The sequence below is a fragment of the Triturus cristatus genome, chromosome 6, assembly GCF_964204655.1.
Source record: "Triturus cristatus chromosome 6, aTriCri1.1, whole genome shotgun sequence".
NCBI classification, from domain to species: Eukaryota; Metazoa; Chordata; class Amphibia; order Caudata; family Salamandridae; genus Triturus; species Triturus cristatus.
The window spans coordinates 1,099,908,990-1,099,927,999 of NC_140589.1; positions in this window are offsets into that span (position 1 = coordinate 1,099,908,990).

The window sequence follows — 19,010 nt, forward strand, 5'->3', positions numbered from 1 at the left end:
TTCTTACTCTGGCTTAATGGTTAACGTCTTAACTCTTACTCTGGCCTAATAGCTAAGGTATTAACTCTTACTCTGGCCTAATAGCTACGGTCTTAGACTCGTACTCTGATCTAATGGTTAAGGTCTTAACTCTTTCTCTGGCCTACTGGTTAAGGTCTTAACTCTTACTCTGGCCTAATAGCTAAGGTCTTAGACTCGTACTCTGGTCTACTGGTTAAGGTCTTAATACTTACTCTGGCCTACTGGTTAAGGTCTTAACTCTTACTCTGGCCTAAAAGCTAAGGTCTTAGACTCGTACTCTGGTCTAATGGTTAAGGTCTTAACTCTTTCTCTGGCCTACTGGTTAAGGTCTTAACTCTTACTCTGGCCTAATAGCTAAGGTGTTAGATTCGTACTCTGGCCTACTGGTTAAGGTCTTAACTCTTACTCTGGCCGACTGGTTAAGGTCTTAACTCTTACTCTGGCCTAATAGCTAAGGTCTTAGACTCGTACTATGGCCTACAGGTTAAGGTCTTACCTCTTACTCTGGCCTACTGGTTAAGGTCTTAACTCTTACTCTGGCCTAATAGCTAAGGTCTTAACTCTTACTCTGGCATTTAGACTGATACTCTGGCTTAATGGTTAAGGTCTTAACTCTTACTCTGGCCTACTGGTTAAGGTCTTAACTCTTACTCTGGCCTAATAGCTAAGGTCTTAGACTCGTACTCTGGCCTAATGGTTAAGGTCTTAACTCTTACACTGGCCTACTGGTTAAGGTCTTAACTCTTACTCTGGCCTAATAGCTAAGGTCTTTGACTCGTACTCTGGCCTAATGGTTAAGGTCTTAACTCTTACTCTTGTCTACTGGTTAAGGTCTTAACTTTTACTCTGGCCTAATAGCTAAGGTCTTAATTCTTACTCTGGCCTAATAGCTAATGTCTTAGACTCGTACTTTGGCCTAATGGTTAAGGTCTTAACTCTTACTCTGGCCTAATAGCTAAGGTCTTAACTCTTACTCTGGCCTAATAGCTAAGGTCTTAGACTCGTGCTATGGCCTACAGGTTAAGTTCTTAACTCTTACTCTGGCCTACTGGTTAAGGTCTTAACTCTTACTCTGGCCTAATAGCTAAGGTCTTAGACTCGTACTCTGGCCTAATGGTTAAGGTCTTAACTCTTACTCTGGCCTAATAGCTAAGGTCTTAACTCTTACTCTGGCCTAATAGCTAAGGTTTTAGACTGGTACTCTGGCCTAATGGTTAAGGTCTTAACTCTTACTCTGGCCTACTGGTTAAGGTCTTAACTCTTACTCTGGCCTAATAGCTAAGGTCTTAGACTCGTACTCTGGCCTAATGGTGAAGGTCTTAACTCTTACTCTGGCCTATTGGTTAAATTCTTAACTCTTACACTGGCCTAATAGCTAAGGTGTTAACTCTTACTCTGGCCTAATAGCTAAGGTCTTAGACTCGTACTCTTGCCTAATGGTTAAGGTCTTAACTCTTACTCTGGCCTAATGGTTAAGGTCTTAACTCTTACTTTGGCCTAATAGCTAAGGTCTTAGACTCGTATTCTGGCCTAATGGTTAAGGTCTTAACTCTTACTCTGGCCTAATAGCTATAGTGTAAGACTCGTACTATGGCCTGATAGCTAAGGTCTTAGACTCGTACTCTGGCCTAATAGCTAAGGTCTTAACTCTTACTCTGGCCTAATAGCTAAGGTCTTAGACTCGTACTCTGGCCTAATAGCTAAGGTCTTAGACTCGTACTCTGGCCTAATAGCTAAGGTCTTAACTCTTACTCTGGCCTAATAGCTAAGGTCTTAGACTCGTATTCTGGCCTAATGGTTAAGGTCTTAACTCTTACACTGGGCTACTGGTTAAGGTCTTAACTCTTACTCTGGCCTAATAGCTAAGGTCTTAGACTCGTACTCTGGCCTAATGGTTAAGGTCTTAACTCTCACTCTGGCCTACTGGTTAAGGTCTTAACTTTTACTCTGGCCTAACAGCTAAGGTCTTAACTCTTACTCTGGCCTAATAGCTAAGGTCTTAGACTCGTACTTTGGCCTAATGGTTAAGGTCTTAACTCTTACTCTGGCCTAATAGCTAAGGTCTTAACTCTTACTCTGGTCTAATAGCTAAGGTCTTAGACTCGTATTCTGGCCTAATGGGTAAGGTCTTAACTCTTACACTGGGCTACTGGTTAAGGTCTTAACTCTTACTCTGGCCTAATAGCTAAGGTCTTAGACTCATACTCTGGCCTAATGGTTAAGGTCTTAACTCTCACTCTGGCCTACTGGTTAAGGTCTTAACTTTTACTCTGGCCTAATAGCTAAGGTCTTAACTCTTACTCTGGCCTAATAGCTAAGGTCTTAGACTCGTACTCTGGCCTAATGGTTAAAGTCTTAACTCTTACTCTGGCCTAATAGCTAAGGTCTTAACTCTTACTCTGGCCTAATAGCTAAGGTCTTAGACTGGTACTCCGGCCTAATGGTTAAGGTCTTAACTCTTACTCTGGCCTACTGGTTAAGGTCTTAACTCTTACTCTGGCCTAATAGCTAAGGTCTTAGACTCGTACTCTGGCCAACTGGTTAAGGTCTTAACTCTTACTCTGGCCTAATAGCTAAGGTCCTAACTCTTACTCTGGCCTAATAGCTAAGGTCTTAGACTCGTACTATGGCCTACAGGTTAAGGTCTTAACTCTTACTCTGGCCTACTGCTTAAGGTCTTAACTCTTTTCTGGCCTAATAGCTAAGGTCTTAACTCTTACTCTGGCCTAATAGCTAAGGTCTTAACTCTTACTCTGGCCTACTGGATAAGGTCTTAACTCTTACTCTGGCCTAATAGCTAAGGTCTTAGACTCGTACTCTGGCCTAATGGTTAAGGTCTTAACTCTTACTCTGGCCTAATAGCTAAGGTCTTAGACTCGTACTCTGGCCTAATGGTTAAGGTCTTAACTCTTACTCTGGCCTAATAGCTAAGGTCTTAACTCTTACTCTGGCCTAATAGCTAAGGTCTTAGACTGGTACTCTGGCCTAATGGTTAAGGTCTTAACTCTTACTCTGGCCTACTGGTTAAGGTCTTAACTCTTACTCTGGCCTAATAGCTAAGGTCTTAGACTCGTACTCTGGCCTAATGGTGAAGGGCTTAACTCTTACTCTGGCCAACTGGTTAAGGTCTTAACTCTTACTCTGGCCTAGTAGCTAAGGTCTTAACTCTTACTCTGGCCTAATAGCTAAGGTCTTAGACTCGTACTCTGGCCTACAGGTTAAGGTCTTAACTCTTACTCTGGACTACAGGTTAAGGTCTTAACTTTTACTCTGGCCTACTGGTTAAGGTCTTAACTTTTACTCTGGCCTAATAGCTAAGGTCTTAGACTCGTAGTATGGCCTACAGGTTAAGGTCTTAACTCTTACTCTGGCCTACTGGTTAAGGTCTTAACTCTTACTCTGGCCTAACAGCTAAGGTCTTAGACTCGTACTCTGGCCTACAGGTTAAGGTCTTAACTCTTACTCTGGCCTAATAGCTAAGGTCTTAGACTCATACTCTGGCCTTATGGTTAAGGTCTTAACTCTTACTCTGGCCTAATGGTTAAGGTATTAACTCTTACTCTGGCCTACTGGTTAAGGTCTTAACTCTTACTCTGGCCTAATAGCCAAGGTCTTAACTCTTACTCTGGCCTAATAGCTAATGTCTTAGACTCATATTATGGCCTACAGGTTAAGGTCTTAACTCTCACTCTCGCCTACTGGTTAAGGTCTTAACTCTTACTCTGGCCTAATAGCTAAGGTCTTAACTCTTACTCTGGCCTAATAGCTTAGGTCTTAGACTCGTACTCTGGCCTAATGGTTAAGGTCTGAACTCTTACTCTAGCCTAATAGCTAAGGTCTTAACTCTTACTCTGGCCTAATAGCTATGGTCTTAGACTCGTACTCTGGCCTACAGGTTAAGGTTTTAACTCTTACTCTGGCCTACTGGTTAAGGTCTTAACTCTTACTCTGGCCTAATAGCTAAGGTCTTAGACTCGTACTATGGCCTACAGGTTTAGGTCTTAACTCCTACTCTGGCCTACAGGTTAAGGTCTTAACTCTTACTCTGGCCTACTGGTTAAGGTCTTAACTCGTACTCTGGCCTCATAGCTAAGGTCTTAACTCTTACTCAGGCCTAATAGCTAAGGTCCTAATTCTTACTCTGGCCTAATAGCTAAGGTCTTAGACTCGTACTCTGGCCTAATAGTTAAGGTCTTAACTCTTACTCTGGCCTAATAGCTAAGGTCTTAGACTCGTACTCTGGCCTAATGGTTAAGGTCTTCACTCTTACTCTGGCCCAATAGCTAAGGTCTTAACTCTTTCTCTGGCCTAATGGTTAAGGTCTTAGACTCTTACTCTGACATAATGGTTAAGGTCTTAGACTCTTACTCCGGCCTAATGGTTAAGGTCTTAACTCTTACTCTGGCCTAATGGTTAAGGTCTTAGACTCTTAATCTGGCCTAATGGTAAAGGTCTTAACTCTTACTCTGGCCATACTCTTACTCTGGCCTAATGGTTAAGGTCTTAATTCTTACTCTGGCCTAATGGTTAAGGTCTTAGACTCTTACTCTGGCCTAATGGTTAAGGTCTTAGCTCTTACTCCGGCCTAATGGTTAAGGTCTTAGACTCTTTCTCTGGCCTAATGTTTAAGGTCTTTATTCTTACTCTGGCTTAATGGTTAACGTCTTAACTCTTACTCTGGCCTAATAGCTAAGGTCTTAACTCTTACTCTGGCCTAATAGCCACGGTCTTAGACTCATACTCTGATCTAATGGTTAAGGTCTTAACTCTTTCTCTGGCCTACTGGTTAAGGTCTTAACTCTTACTCTGGCCTAATAGCTAAGGTCTTAGACTCGTACTCTGGTCTACTGGTTAAGGTCTTAACTCTTACTCTGGCCTACTGGTTAAGGTCTTAACTCTTACTCTGGCCTAATAGCTAAGGTCTTAGACTCGTACTCTGGTCTAATGGTTAAGGTCTTAACTCTTTCTCTGGCCTACTGGTTAAGGTCTTAACTCTTACTCTGGCCTAATAGCTAAGGTGTTAGATTCGTACTCTGGCCTACTGGTTAAGGTCTTAACTCTTACTCTGGCCGACTGGTTAAGGTCTTAACTCTTACTCTGGCCTAATAGCTAAGGTCTTAGACTCGTACTATGGCCTACAGGTTAAGGTCTTAACTCTTACTCTGGCCTACTGGTTAAGGTCTTAACTCTTACTCTGGCCTAATAGCTAAGGTCTTAACTCTTACTCTGGCATTATAGCTAAGGTCTTAGACTGATACTCTGGCTTAATGGTTAAGGTCTTAACTCTTACTCTGGCCTACTGGTTAAGGTCTTAACTCTTACTCTGGCCTAATAGCTAAGGTCTTAGACTCGTACTCTGGCCTAATGGTTAAGGTCTTAACTCTTACACTGGCCTACTGGTTAAGGTCTTAACTCTTACTCTGGCCTAATAGCTAAGGTCTTTGACTCGTACTCTGGCCTAATGGTTAAGGTCTTAACTCTTACTCTTGTCTACTGGTTAAGGTCTTAACTTTTACTCTGGCCTAATAGCTAAGGTCTTAATTCTTACTCTGGCCTAATAGCTAATGTCTTAGACTCGTACTTTGGCCTAATGGTTAAGGTCTTAACTCTTACTCTGGCCTAATAGCTAAGGTCTTAACTCTTACTCTGGCCTAATAGCTAAGGTCTTAGACTCGTGCTATGGCCTACAGGTTAAGTTCTTAACTCTTACTCTGGCCTACTGGTTAAGGTCTTAACTCTTACTCTGGCCTAATAGCTAAGGTCTTAACTCTTACTCTGGCCTAATAGCTAAGGTCTTAGACTGGTACTCTGGCCTAATGGTTAAGGTCTTAACTCTTACTCTGGCCTACTGGTTAAGGTCTTAACTCTTACTCTGGCCTAATAGCTAAGGTCTTAGACTCGTACTCTGGCCTAATGGTGAAGGTCTTAACTCTTACTCTGGCCTATTGGTTAAGGTCTTAACTCTTACTCTGGCCTAATAGTTAAGGTGTTAACTCTTACTCTGGCCTAATAGCTAAGGTCTTAGACTCGTACTCTTGCCTAATGGTTAAGGTCTTAACTCTTACTCTGGCCTAATGGTTAAGGTCTTAACTCTTACTTTGGCCTAATAGCTAAGGTCTTAGACTCGTATTCTGGCCTAATGGTTAAGGTCTTAACTCTTACTCTGGCCTAATAGCTATAGTGTAAGACTCGTACTATGGCCTGATAGCTAAGGTCTTAGACTCGTACTCTGGCCTAATAGCTAAGGTCTTAACTCTTACTCTGGCCTAATAGCTAAGGTCTTAGACTCGTACTCTGGCCTAATACCTAAGGTCTTAGACTCGTACTCTGGCCTAATAGCTAAGGTCTTAACTCTTACTCTGGCCTAATAGCTAAGGTCTTAGACTCGTATTCTGGCCTAATGGTTAAGGTCTTAACTCTTACACTGGGCTACTGGTTAAGGTCTTAACTCTTACTCTGGCCTAATAGCTAAGGTCTTAGACTCGTACTCTGGCCTAATGGTTAAGGTCTTAACTCTCACTCTGGCCTACTGGTTAAGGTCTTAACTTTTACTCTGGCCTAACAGCTAAGGTCTTAACTCTTACTCTGGCCTAATAGCTAAGGTCTTAAACTCGTACTTTGGCCTAATGGTTAAGGTCTTAACTCTTACTCTGGCCTAATAGCTAAGGTCTTAACTCTTACTCTGGCCTAATAGCTAAGGTCTTAGACTCGTATTCTGGCCTAATGGGTAAGGTCTTAACTCTTACACTGGGCTACTGGTTAAGGTCTTAACTCTTACTCTGGCCTAATAGCTAAGGTCTTAGACTCATACTCTGGCCTAATGGTTAAGGTCTTAACTCTCACTCTGGCCTACTGGTTAAGGTCTTAACTTTTACTCTGGCCTAATAGCTAAGGTCTTAACTCTTACTCTGGCCTAATAGCTAAGGTCTTAGACTCGTACTCTGGCCTAATGGTTAAAGTCTTAACTCTTACTCTGGCCTAATAGCTAAGGTCTTAACTCTTACTCTGGCCTAATAGCTAAGGTCTTAGACTGGTACTCTGGCCTAATGGTTAAGGTCTTAACACTTACTCTGGCCTACTGGTTAAGGTCTTAACTCTTACTCTGGCCTAATAGCTAAGGTCTTAGACTCGTACTCTGGCCTAATGGTGAAGGGCTTAACTCTTACTCTGGCCAACTGGTTAAGGTCTTAACTCTTACTCTGGCCTAATAGCTAAGGTCTTAACTCTTACTCTGGCCTAATAGCTAAGGTCTTAGACTCGTACTATGGCCTACAGGTTAAGGTCTTAACTCTTACTCTGGCCTACTGCTTAAGGTCTTAACTCTTTTCTGGCCTAATAGCTAAGGTCTTAACTCTTACTCTGGCCTAATAGCTAAGGTCTTAACTCTTACTCTGGCCTACTGGATAAGGTCTTAACTCTTACTCTGGCCTAATAGCTAAGGTCTTAGACTCGTACTCTGGCCTAATGGTTAAGGTCTTAACTCTTACTCTGGCCTAATAGCTAAGGTCTTAGACTCGTACTCTGGCCTAATGGTTAAGGTCTTAACTCTTACTCTGGCCTAATAGCTAAGGTCTTAACTCTTACTCTGGCCTAATAGCTAAGGTCTTAGACTGGTACTCTGGCCTAATGGTTAAGGTCTTAACTCTTACTCTGGCCTACTGGTTAAGGTCTTAACTCTTACTCTGGCCTAATAGCTAAGGTCTTAGACTCGTACTCTGGCCTAATGGTGAAGGGCTTAACTCTTACTCTGGCCAACTGGTTAAGGTCTTAACTCTTACTCTGGCCTAATAGCTAAGGTCTTAACTCTTACTCTGGCCTAATAGCTAAGGTCTTAGACTCGTACTCTGGCCTACAGGTTAAGGTCTTAACTCTTACTCTGGACTACAGGTTAAGGTCTTAACTCTTACTCTGGCCTACTGGTTAAGGTCTTAACTCTTACTCTGGCCTAATAGCTAAGGTCTTAGACTCGTAGTATGGCCTACAGGTTAAGGTCTTAACTCTTACTCTGGCCTACTGGTTAAGGTCTTAACTCTTACTCTGGCCTAACAGCTAAGGTCTTAGACTCGTACTCTGGCCTACAGGTTAAGGTCTTAACTCTTACTCTGGCCTAATAGCTAAGGTCTTAGACTCATACTCTGGCCTTATGGTTAAGGTCTTAACTCTTACTCTGGCCTAATGGTTAAGGTATTAACTCTTACTCTGGCCTACTGGTTAAGGTCTTAACTCTTACTCTGGCCTAATAGCCAAGGTCTTAACTCTTACTCTGGCCTAATAGCTAATGTCTTAGACTCATATTATGGCCTACAGGTTAAGGTCTTAACTCTCACTCTCGCCTACTGGTTAAGGTCTTAACTCTTACTCTGGCCTAATAGCTAAGGTCTTAACTCTTACTCTGGCCTAATAGCTTAGGTCTTAGACTCGTACTCTGGCCTAATGGCTAAGGTCTTAACTCTTACTCTAGCCTAATAGCTAAGGTCTTAACTCTTACTCTGGCCTAATAGCTATGGTCTTAGACTCGTACTCTGGCCTACAGGTTAAGGTTTTAACTCTTACTCTGGCCTACTGGTTAAGGTATTAACTCTTACTCTGGCCTAATAGCTAAGGTCTTAGACTCGTACTATGGCCTACAGGTTTAGGTCTTAACTCCTACTCTGGCCTACAGGTTAAGGTCTTAACTCTTACTCTGGCCTACTGGTTAAGGTCTTAACTCGTACTCTGGCCTCATAGCTAAGGTCTTAACTCTTACTCAGGCCTAATAGCTAAGGTCCTAATTCTTACTCTGGCCTAATAGCTAAGGTCTTAGACTCGTACTCTGGCCTAATGGTTAAGGTCTTAACTCTTACTCTGGCCTAATAGCTAAGGTCTTAGACTCGTACTCTGGCCTAATGGTTAAGGTCATCACTCTTACTCTGGCCCAATAGCTAAGGTCTTAACTCTTTCTCTGGCCTAATGGTTAAGGTCTTAGACTCTTACTCTGACATAATGGTTAAGGTCTTAGACTCTTACTCCGGCCTAATGGTTAAGGTCTTAACTCTTACTCTGGCCTAATGGTTAAGGTCTTAGACTCTTAATCTGGCCTAATGGTAAAGGTCTTAACTCTTACTCTGGCCATACTCTTACTCTGGCCTAATGGTTAAGGTCTTAATTCTTACTCTGGCCTAATGGTTAAGGTCTTAGACTCTTACTCTGGCCTAATGGTTAAGGTCTTAGCTCTTACTCCGGCCTAATGGTTAAGGTCTTAGACTCTTTCTCTGGCCTAATGTTTAAGGTCTTTATTCTTACTCTGGCTTAATGGTTAACGTCTTAACTCTTACTCTGGCCTAATAGCTAAGGTCTTAACTCTTACTCTGGCCTAATAGCCACGGTCTTAGACTCGTACTCTGATCTAATGGTTAAGGTCTTAACTCTTTCTCTGGCCTACTGGTTAAGGTCTTAACTCTTACTCTGGCCTAATAGCTAAGGTCTTAGACTCGTACTCTGGTCTACTGGTTAAGGTCTTAACTCTTACTCTGGCCGACTGGTTAAGGTCTTAACTCTTACTCTGGCCTAATAGCTAAGGTCTTAGACTCGTACTATGGCCTACAGGTTAAGGTCTTAACTCTTACTCTGGCCTACTGGTTAAGGTCTTAACTCTTACTCTGGCCTAATAGCTAAGGTCTTAACTCTTACTCTGGCATTATAGCTAAGGTCTTAGACTGATACTCTGGCTTAATGGTTAAGGTCTTAACTCTTACTCTGGCCTACTGGTTAAGGTCTTAACTCTTACTCTGGCCTAATAGCTAAGGTCTTAGACTCGTACTCTGGCCTAATGGTTAAGGTCTTAACTCTTACACTGGCCTACTGGTTAAGGTCTTAACTCTTACTCTGGCCTAATAGCTAAGGTCTTTGACTCGTACTCTGGCCTAATGGTTAAGGTCTTAACTCTTACTCTTGTCTACTGGTTAAGGTCTTAACTTTTACTCTGGCCTAATAGCTAAGGTCTTAATTCTTACTCTGGCCTAATAGCTAATGTCTTAGACTCGTACTTTGGCCTAATGGTTAAGGTCTTAACTCTTACTCTGGCCTAATAGCTAAGGTCTTAACTCTTACTCTGGCCTAATAGCTAAGGTCTTAGACTCGTGCTATGGCCTACAGGTTAAGTTCTTAACTCTTACTCTGGCCTACTGGTTAAGGTCTTAACTCTTACTCTGGCCTAATAGCTAAGGTCTTAGACTCGTACTCTGGCCTAATGGTTAAGGTCTTAACTCTTACTCTGGCCTAATAGCTAAGGTCTTAACTCTTACTCTGGCCTAATAGCTAAGGTCTTAGACTGGTACTCTGGCCTAATGGTTAAGGTCTTAACTCTTACTCTGGCCTACTGGTTAAGGTCTTAACTCTTACTCTGGCCTAATAGCTAAGGTCTTAGACTCGTACTCTGGCCTAATGGTGAAGGTCTTAACTCTTACTCTGGCCTATTGGTTAAGGTCTTAACTCTTACTCTGGCCTAATAGCTAAGGTGTTAACTCTTACTCTGGCCTAATAGCTAAGGTCTTAGACTCGTACTCTTGCCTAATGGTTAAGGTCTTAACTCTTACTCTGGCCTAATGGTTAAGGTCTTAACTCTTACTTTGGCCTAATAGCTAAGGTCTTAGACTCGTATTCTGGCCTAATGGTTAAGGTCTTAACTCTTACTCTGGCCTAATAGCTATAGTGTAAGACTCGTACTATGGCCTGATAGCTAAGGTCTTAGACTCGTACTCTGGCCTAATAGCTAAGGTCTTAACTCTTACTCTGGCCTAATAGCTAAGGTCTTAGACGCGTACTCTGGCCTAATAGCTAAGGTCTTAGACTCGTACTCTGGCCTAATAGCTAAGGTCTTAACTCTTACTCTGGCCTAATAGCTAAGGTCTTAGACTCGTATTCTGGCCTAATGGTTAAGGTCTTAACTCTTACACTGGGCTACTGGTTAAGGTCTTAACTCTTACTCTGGCCTAATAGCTAAGGTCTTAGACTCGTACTCTGGCCTAATGGTTAAGGTCTTAACTCTCACTCTGGCCTACTGGTTAAGGTCTTAACTTTTACTCTGGCCTAACAGCTAAGGTCTTAACTCTTACTCTGGCCTAATAGCTAAGGTCTTAAACTCGTACTTTGGCCTAATGGTTAAGGTCTTAACTCTTACTCTGGCCTCATAGCTAAGGTCTTAACTCTTACTCTGGCCTAATAGCTAAGGTCTTAGACTCGTATTCTGGCCTAATGGGTAAGGTCCTAACTCTTACACTGGGCTACTGGTTAAGGTCTTAACTCTTACTCTGGCCTAATAGCTAAGGTCTTAGACTCGTACTCTGGCCTAATGGTTAAGGTCTTAACTCTCACTCTGGCCTACTGGTTAAGGTCTTAACTTTTACTCTGGCCTAATAGCTAAGGTCTTAACTCTTACTCTGGCCTAATAGCTAAGGTCTTAGACTCGTACTCTGGCCTAATGGTTAAAGTCTTAACTCTTACTCTGGCCTAATAGCTAAGGTCTTAACTCTTACTCTGGCCTAATAGCTAAGGTCTTAGACTGGTACTCTGGCCTAATGGTTAAGGTCTTAACTCTTACTCTGGCCTACTGGTTAAGGTCTTAACTCTTACTCTGGCCTAATAGCTAAGGTCTTAGACTCGTACTCTGGCCTAATGGTGAAGGGCTTAACTCTTACTCTGGCCAACTGGTTAAGGTCTTAACTCTTACTCTGGCCTAATAGCTAAGGTCTTAACTCTTACTCTGGCCTAATAGCTAAGGTCTTAGACTCGTACTATGGCCTACAGGTTAAGGTCTTAACTCTTACTCTGGCCTACTGCTTAAGGTCTTAACTCTTTTCTGGCCTAATAGCTAAGGTCTTAACTCTTACTCTGGCCTAATAGCTAAGGTCTTAACTCTTACTCTGGCCTACTGGATAAGGTCTTAACTCTTACTCTGGCCTAATAGCTAAGGTCTTAGACTCGTACTCTGGCCTAATGGTTAAGGTCTTAACTCTTACTCTGGCCTAATAGCTAAGGTCTTAGACTCGTACTCTTGCCTAATGGTTAAGGTCTTAACTCTTACTCTGGCCTAATAGCTAAGGTCTTAACTCTTACTCTGGCCTAATAGCTAAGGTCTTAGACTGGTACTCTGGCCTAATGGTTAAGGTCTTAACTCTTACTCTGGCCTAATAGCTAAGGTCTTAGACTCGTACTCTGGCCTAATGGTGAAGGGCTTAACTCTTACTCTGGCCAACTGGTTAAGGTCTTAACTCTTACTCTGGCCTAATAGCTAAGGTCTTAACTCTTACTCTGGCCTAATAGCTAAGGTCTTAGACTCGTACTCTGGCCTACAGGTTAAGGTCTTAACTCTTACTCTGCACTACAGGTTAAGGTCTTAACTCTAACTCTGGCCTACTGGTTAAGGTCTTAACTCTTACTCTGGCCTAATAGCTAAGGTCTTAGACTCGTAGTATGGCCTACAGGTTAAGGTCTTAACTCTTACTCTGGCCTACTGGTTAAGGTCTTAACAATTACTCTGGCCTAACAGCTAAGGTCTTAGACTCGTACTCTGGCCTACAGGTTAAGGTCTTAACTCTTACTCTGGCCTAATAGCTAAGGTCTTAGACTAATACTCTGGCCTTATGGTTAAGGTCTTAACTCTTACTCTGGCCTAATGGTTAAGGTATTAACTCTTACTCTGGCCTACTGGTTAAGGTCTTAACTCTTACTCTGGCCTAATAGCCAAGGTCTTAACTCTTACTCTGGCCTAATAGCTAAGGTCTTAGACTCATACTATGGCCTACAGGTTAAGGTCTTAACTCTCACTCTCGCCTACTGGTTAAGGTCTTAACTCTTACTCTGGCCTAATAGCTAAGGTCTTAACTCTTACTCTGGCCTAATAGCTTAGGTCTTAGACTCGTACTCTGGCCTAATGGTTAAGGTCTTAACTCTTACTCTAGCATAATAGCTAAGGTCTTAACTCTTACTCTGGCCTAATAGCTATGGTCTTAGACTCGTACTCTGGCCTACAGGTTAAGGTTTTAACTCTTACTCTGGCCTACTGGTTAAGGTCTTAACTCTTACTCTGGCCTAATAGCTAAGGTCTTAGACTCGTACTATGGCCTACAGGTTTAGGTCTTAACTCCTACTCTGGCCTACAGGTTAAGGTCTTAACTCTTACTCTGGCCTACTGGTTAAGGTCTTAACTCGTACTCTGGCCTCATAGCTAAGGTCTTAACTCTTACTCAGGCCTAATAGCTAAGGTCCTAATTCTTACTCTGGCCTAATAGCTAAGGTCTTAGACTCATACTCTGGCCTAATGGTTAAGGTCTTAACTCTTACTCTGGCCTAATAGCTAAGGTCTTAGACTCGTACTCTGGCCTAATGGTGAAGGTCTTCACTCTTACTCTGCCCCAATAGCTAAGGTCTTAACTCTTTCTCTGGCCTAATAGCTAAGGTCTTAGACTCGTACTCTGGACTAATGGTTAAGGTTTTAACTCTTACTCTGGCCTACTGGTTAAGGTCTTAACTCTTACTCTGGCCTTATAGCTAAGGTCTTAGACTCGTACTCTGGCCTAATGGTTAAGGTCTTAACTCTTACTCTGGCCTAATAGCTAAGGTCTTAGACTCGTACTCTTGCCTAATGGTTAAGGTCTTAACTCTTACTCTGGCCTAATAGCTAAGGTCTTAACTCTTACTCTGGCCTAATAGCTAAGGTCTTAGACTGGTACTCTGGCCTAATGGTTAAGGTCTTAACTCTTACTCTGGCCTAATAGCTAAGGTCTTAGACTCGTACTCTGGCCTAATGGTGAAGGGCTTAACTCTTACTCTGGCCAACTGGTTAAGGTCTTAACTCTTACTCTGGCCTAATAGCTAAGGTCTTAACTCTTACTCTGGCCTAATAGCTAAGGTCTTAGACTCGTACTCTGGCCTACAGGTTAAGGTCTTAACTCTTACTCTGCACTACAGGTTAAGGTCTTAACTCTAACTCTGGCCTACTGGTTAAGGTCTTAACTCTTACTCTGGCCTAATAGCTAAGGTCTTAGACTCGTAGTATGGCCTACAGGTTAAGGTCTTAACTCTTACTCTGGCCTACTGGTTAAGGTCTTAACAATTACTCTGGCCTAACAGCTAAGGTCTTAGACTCGTACTCTGGCCTACAGGTTAAGGTCTTAACTCTTACTCTGGCCTAATAGCTAAGGTCTTAGACTAATACTCTGGCCTTATGGTTAAGGTCTTAACTCTTACTCTGGCCTAATGGTTAAGGTATTAACTCTTACTCTGGCCTACTGGTTAAGGTCTTAACTCTTACTCTGGCCTAATAGCCAAGGTCTTAACTCTTACTCTGGCCTAATAGCTAAGGTCTTAGACTCATACTATGGCCTACAGGTTAAGGTCTTAACTCTCACTCTCGCCTACTGGTTAAGGTCTTAACTCTTACTCTGGCCTAATAGCTAAGGTCTTAACTCTTACTCTGGCCTAATAGCTTAGGTCTTAGACTCGTACTCTGGCCTAATGGTTAAGGTCTTAACTCTTACTCTAGCATAATAGCTAAGGTCTTAACTCTTACTCTGGCCTAATAGCTATGGTCTTAGACTCGTACTCTGGCCTACAGGTTAAGGTTTTAACTCTTACTCTGGCCTACTGGTTAAGGTCTTAACTCTTACTCTGGCCTAATAGCTAAGGTCTTAGACTCGTACTATGGCCTACAGGTTTAGGTCTTAACTCCTACTCTGGCCTACAGGTTAAGGTCTTAACTCTTACTCTGGCCTACTGGTTAAGGTCTTAACTCGTACTCTGGCCTCATAGCTAAGGTCTTAACTCTTACTCAGGCCTAATAGCTAAGGTCCTAATTCTTACTCTGGCCTAATAGCTAAGGTCTTAGACTCATACTCTGGCCTAATGGTTAAGGTCTTAACTCTTACTCTGGCCTAATAGCTAAGGTCTTAGACTCGTACTCTGGCCTAATGGTGAAGGTCTTCACTCTTACTCTGCCCCAATAGCTAAGGTCTTAACTCTTTCTCTGGCCTAATAGCTAAGGTCTTAGACTCGTACTCTGGACTAATGGTTAAGGTTTTAACTCTTACTCTGGCCTACTGGTTAAGGTCTTAACTCTTACTCTGGCCTTATAGCTAAGGTCTTAGACTCATACTCTGGCCTAATGGTTAAGGTCTTAACTCTTACTCTGGCCTAATAGCTAAGGTCTTAACTCTTACTCTGGCATAATGGTTAAGGTCTTAACTCTTACTCTGGCCTAATGGTTAAGGTCTTAACTCTTACTCTGGCCTAATGGTTAAGGTCTTAGCTCTTACTCCGGCCTAATGGTTAAGGTCTTAGACTCTTTCTCTGGCCTAATGTTTAAGGTCTTTATTCTTACTCTGGCTTAATGGTTAACGTCTTAACTCTTACTCTGGCCTAATAGCTAAGTTCTTAACTCTTACTCTGGCCTAATAGCTAAGGTCTTAGACTCGTACTCTGGCCTAATGGTTAAGGTCTTAACTCTTATTCTGGCCTAATAGCTAAGGTCTTAACTCTTACTCTGGCATAATGGTTAAGGTCTTAACTCTTACTCTGGCCTAATAGCTAAGGTCTTAGACTCATACTCTGGACTAATGGTTAAGGTCTTAACTCTTACTCTGGCCTACTGGTTAAGGTCTTAACACTTACTCTGGCCTAATAGCTAAGGTCTTAGACTCAAACTCTGGCCTAATGGTTAAGGTCTTCACTCTTACTCTGGCCCAATAGCTAAGGTCTTAACTCTTTATCTGGCCTAATAGCTAAGGTCTTAGACTCGTACTCTGGACTAATGGTTAAGGTTTTAACTCTTGCTCTGGCCTACTGGTTAAGGTCTTAACTCTTACTCTGGCCTAATAGCTAAGGTCTTAGACTCGTACTCTGGCCTAATGGTTAAGGTCTTAACTCTTTTTCTGGCCTAATAGCTAAGGTTTTAACTCTTACTCTGGCATAATGGTTAAGGTCTTAACTCTTACTCTGGCCTAATAGCTAAGGTCATAACTCTTACTCTGGCCTAATAGCTAAGGTCTTAGACTCATACTCTGGACTAATGGTTAAGGTCTTAACTCTTACTCTGGCCTACTGGTTAAGGTCTTAACACTTACTCTGGCCTAATAGCTAAGGTCTTAGACTCAAACTCTGGCCTAATGGTTAAGGTCTTAACTCTTACTCTGGCCTAATGGTTAAGGTCTTAGACTCTTACTCTGACATAATGGTTAAGGTCTTAGACTCTTACTCTGGCCTAATGGTTAAGGTCTTAACTCTTACTCTGGCCTAATGGTTAAGGTCTTAGACTCTTACTCTTGCCTAATGTTTAAGGTCTTAGCTCTTACTCCGGCCTAATGGTTAAGGTCTTAGACTCTTTCTCTGGCCTAATGTTTAAGGTCTTTATTCTTACTCTGGCTTAATGGTTAACGTCTTAACTCTTACTCTGGCCTAATAGCTAAGGTCTTAACTCTTACTCTGGCCTAATAGCTACGGTCTTAGACTCGTACTCTGATCTAAAGGTTAAGGTCTTAACTCTTTCTCTGGCCTACTGGTTAAGGTCTTAACTCTTACTCTGGCCTAATAGCTAAGGTCTTAGACTCGTACTCTGGTCTACTGGTTAAGGTCTTAACTCTTACTCTGGCCTAATAGCTAAGGTCTTAGACTCGTACTCTGGTCTAATGGTTAAGGTCTTAACTCTTTCTCTGGCCTACTGGTTAAGGTCTTAACTCTTACTCTGGCCTAATAGCTAAGGCGTTAGACTCGTACTCTGGCCTACTGGTTAAGGTCTTAACTCTTACTCTGGCCTACTGGTTAAGGTCTTAACCCTTACTCTGGCCTACTGATTAAGGTCTTAACTCTCAGTCTGGCATAATAGCTCAGGTCTTAACACTTACTCTGGCCTAATAGCTAAGGTCTTAGACTCGTACTCTGGCATAATGGCTAAGGTCTTAACTCTTACTCTGGCCTAATAGCTAAGGTCTTAACTCTTTCTCTGGCTAAATAGCTAAGGTCTTAGACTCGTACTCTGGCTTAATGGTTACGGTCTTAACTCCTACTCTGGCCTAATAGCTAAGGTCTTAACTCTTACTCTGGCCTAATAGCTAAGGTCTTAGACTCGTACTCTGGCCTAATGGTTAAGGTCTTAACTCTTACTCTGGCCTACTGGTTAAGGTCTTAACTCTTACTCTGGCCTAATAGCTAAGGTCTAAGACTCCTACTATGGCCTACAGGTTAAGGTCTTAACTCTTACTCTGGCCTACAGGTTAAGGTCTTAACTCTTACACTGGCGTACTGGTTAAGGTCTTAACTCTTACTCTGGCCTAATAGCTAAGGTGTAAGACTCGTACTATGGCCTGACAGCTAAGGTCTAAGACTCGTACTCTGGCCTAATAGCTAAGGTCTTAACTCTTACTCTGGCCTAATAGCTAAGGTCTTAACTCTTATTCTGGCCTAATAGCTAAGGTCTTAGTCTCGTACTCTGGCCTAATAGCTAAGGTCTTAGACTCGTACTCTGGCCTAATAGCTAAGGTCTTAACTCTTACTCTGGCCTAATAGCTAAGGTCTTAACTCTTACTCTGGCCTAATAGCTAAGGTCTTAGACTCGTACTCTGGCCTAATAGCTAAGGTCTTAGACTCATACTCTGGCCTAATGGTTAAGGTCTTAACTCTTACACTGGCCTACTGGTTAAGGTCTTAACTCTTACTCTGGCCTAATAGCTAAGGTCTTAGACTTGTACTCTGGCCTAATAGCTAAGGTCTTAACTCTTACTCTGGCCTAATAGCTAAGGTCTTAACTCTTACTCTGGCCTAATAGCTAAGGTCTTAGACTCGTACTCTGGCCTAATAGCTAAGGTCTTAGACTCGTACTATGGCCTAATAGCTAAGGTCTTAGACTCGTACTATGGCCTACAGGTTAAGTTCTTAACACTTACTCTGGCCTACTGGTTAAGGTCTTAACTCTTACTCTTGCCTAATAGCTAAGGTCTTAGACTCGTACTCTGGCCTAATGGTTAAGGTCTTAACTCTTACTCTGGCCTACTGGTTAAGGTCTTAACTCTTACTCTGGCCTAATAGCTAAGGTCTTAGACTCGTACTCTGGCCTAATGGTTAAGGTCTTAACTCTTACACTGGCCTACTGGTTAAGATCTTAACTCTTACTCTGGCCTAATAGCTAAGGTCTTAGACTCGTACTCTGGCCTAATGGTTAAGGTCTTAACTCTTACTCTGGCCTACTGGTTAAGGTCTTAACTTTTACTCTGGCCTAATAGCTAAGGTCTTAACTCTTACTCTGGCCTAATAGCTAACGTCTTAGACTCGTACTTTGGCCTAATGGTTAAGGTCTTAACTCTTACTCTGGCCTAATAGCTAAGGTCTTAACTCTTACTCTGGCCTAATAGCTAAGGTGTTAGACTCGTACTATGGCCTACAGGTTAAGTTCTTAACTCTTACTCTGGCCTACTGGTTAAGGTCTTAACTCTTACTCTGGCCTAATAGCTAAGGTCTTAGACTCGTACTCTGGCCTAATGGTTAAGGTCTTAACTCTTACTCTGGCCTAATAGCTAAGGTCTTAACTCTTACTCTGGCCTAATAGCTAAGGTCTTAGACTGGTACTCTGGCCTAATGGTTAAGGTCTTAACTCTTACTCTGGCCTACTGGTTAAGGTCTTAACTCTTACTCTGGCCTAATAGCTAAGGTCTTAGACTCGTACTCTGGCCTAATGGTTAAGGTCTTAACTCTTACACTGGCCTACTGGTTAAGGTCTTAACTCTTACTCTGGCCTAATAGCTAAGGTCTTAGACTCGTACTCTGGCCTAATGGTTAAGGTCTTACCTCTTACTCTGGCCTAATAGCTAAGGTCTTAGACTCGTACTCAGGCCTAAAAGCTAAGGTCTTAACTCTTACTCTGGCCTAATAGCTAAGGTCTTAGACTCGTACTCTGGCCTACTGGTTAAGGTCTTAACTCTCACTCTGGCCTACTGGTTAAGGTCTTAACTCTTACTCTGGCCTAA